Below are 2,974 nucleotides of genomic sequence, written 5' to 3'. Positions count from 1 at the left end.
TTTTTGTATCGACTCCAAACCGAGTGATTTGTTTATAACGATAATTGGAGTTATACGTGTATTTGTCTTTTGATGTTTTTGTTGTAAGCCGTAGATTAGTATTTTTGACTCTTTGTTCTATAAATAAAATAATTGGTGTAAAAATAGTTGTTTAACCTTTTTAGCCCCTTTCTTTTTATAAAATAACAATTTTAGTCTTTTATATAAAAGAAAAGTCATTTTAAGCCCTTAAAACATTTTCTTGACACTTTTGCATCATAGACTTGTTTAAAAGATGTTTTTAGCTCAAATTTTATTCTTTGGCAGATTCAGCCCTTCCAGAAAAGTATTTTTTGGTTTAAAACCCAAACTTTTGCAACTTTTACAATTTTGGCCCAAAATCCAAAAACTTAACATTTTTGATCCCTGTTGGAAAAGAAAAGCATTCTTAACCCTTGAAATAGTTTTGTTACACTTTTTATCCCCTGTTTTGACGAATTTACCATTTCAGCCCCTTTAAATGTCATATTTTTGCAATTTTTGGGCTTATTGGGCCGAAAAACCCAAAGTTGAGCCCATTAAGCTAATGTTTACATTTTAAGTCCTTTGAAGATCATAATGTTCATAAAAACAACTATTTTAACTGTTTTGACTCTTTGGACCTTTAAGAAAACGTGATTGGCAACTTTTAACCCAACTTTTGTATTTTTAACAATTTAAGCCCAAAAATGAGTTTTTTGGTGAAATATGTTTATCATAATCTTATAAGTTATTGTTCTTGACTAGTTTAGTGTAAAATAACTTAGAATCATGTTTTTTCCTTCTTATGAAATAGATCTCGAGATTTCTTCCCTTTTTGTTTACATATTCAACACAAAAACACATAAAATCACACATACATGCATAAAATCATACATAGCATACACATACACATAGATCTACACATTTTACTTGTATTCTCCCCCATAAAACTTATGAAAACCGAAAATAGAGGGGTATGAAGCTCACCTTTGCTTGTTGTTTTTTGTTTAGAAGGAAGAAATGAAGAAAACTTGATCTTAGCAAGCCTCCTTGTAAGATCTCGAACTTAAGGAGTTTTCTAGGAGTATGATCACCAAAATCTTGTTTAGAATGAGTGATCTTACATGAGAGAGGAGTTTTATAACTTAGACATGTGAAAACTTACCAAAGGATGATGATTATCTTGTGAAATCATCTTGAAACGCAAGCAAAATTTCGAGATTTTTGGATGGAGAAGAAGGGATGAGTCTTGAGTGATTTAGAGAGAGTTATGTTGTGAAGTGTGTGTGTTTGGGAGACTCTCGGACGAAGGAAACAGAGAGGGGGGGGGGAGAAGTGAGTGAAGTGATGTGTGCATGGGAACATGAGTTATTGCATGGAGATCCAAGAGGTAATAAAGAGGTGGCGAATGAAAGTCAACTCTCTTCCATGTTGGGTTGTTGGGCCGAGAAGAGGAGAAAGGAAAGGAAGAATATTGGGCTTCTTGTGTTTAAGCCCATATTATGACTTAATTATGAAATTTTCGGCCCAAATAAATCAAGGAATGATTTTTATGACCCATTAGGGCTATATAAATTTGTTGTGACCCAATAAGGTCCATTAGGGTATTTTATTTCATTCTAGGCCCAATATGGCCCAAAATGTTAAAATAAATGAAAGTGGGTCCAAATTAGAGCCCATATAAGAGTTCTAAGCCCAAAGCAGTCAAATTGAAAGTTTATTGGTCCATTAGGCCCAATAAGGAAATCATAGTCCAAAATGGACTTAAACCGGGATTTTTAGGGCTTCCAACCTTTTGTTGACTATTTGATGTGATTTTATAAAGTGTTTGATGGAAGTTTTGCTGTTATTGAATAAACATCATACATGATTTCACATTTTTGGTTCACATTTGATATAATTGTTGTTGTTACAAACATCCAAATTTCTAGCTAGTTGTGACATTTACTGCAATGATAAGGGACATAGGAAACGAAGCTGCCCAAAGTATATATATATATATATATATATATATATATATATATATATATATATATATATATATATATATATATATATACTACTTCATCCGGTAACTCATCATTTTCTCATTCTTGGGTCGTTGATACAGGATATGAATTTTACATTTTTTTTGATTTGCAGGGGCTAAGAGAAAGTGAGGAGGTGGAGCACAGAAGAATGAACTAGATCATGGGGAATAGGTAGTCTTCTCCTGTCACTAAGATTGGATTTTATAGTATAATGCTTAGTAGTGGTGTTTGTTTAGATTTAATAAATTGTTGCTACTCGTCAGAGAGGACACGTAACATTATTTCTTTTAATGCTTTATTCAGACAAGGTTTTAGATATTCATTTAATGATTTGAATAGTTCTATTTCTACTTATAAAAATGGTGTTTTTATATTTGAAGCTTTACCTTGTGATGGTGTCTATGAAACTATGACGTGTGTTGATAATTAAGACAATAATGCTTTTGATATTGATTCTTCTAATGGTATAGAAAAATCGTGCTTGTGGCATTGTCGTCTTGAACACATTAACAAGAAACTCATCGCCCAAATCCAGAAGGTTGGAGTGTTGGAATCATTTGACCTAAGCTCAAATGATACATGCAAATCTTGTATTAGGGAAAAAATGACAAAATCACCTTTCACTGGATCTTGTGTAAGAGGTGAAGGTTTGTTGGATCTCATACATACAGATGTGTGTGGACCCTTTAGTTCATCCATAAGGGATGCTAATCGATTCATTGTGACTTTACATATGATTATAGTAGATATGGTTATATCTACTTAATTAAGCATAAGTAAGAAACCTTTAAAAATTCAAAGAGTTTAAACATGAAGTCGAGAATGAGTTGGGTAGGAAGATAAAGATGCTAAGATCTGATAGAAGCAAAGAGTATCTTAGTATCAAGTTCAACAACTATATGAAGGAATGTGGAATATTTTCACAAATGAATCCTCCTGGGACA

The sequence above is a fragment of the Lactuca sativa genome, chromosome 4 (genome assembly GCF_002870075.4).
Source record: "Lactuca sativa cultivar Salinas chromosome 4, Lsat_Salinas_v11, whole genome shotgun sequence".
Lineage (NCBI taxonomy): Eukaryota > Viridiplantae > Streptophyta > Magnoliopsida > Asterales > Asteraceae > Lactuca > Lactuca sativa.
This window is presented reverse-complemented; position numbering follows the sequence as displayed.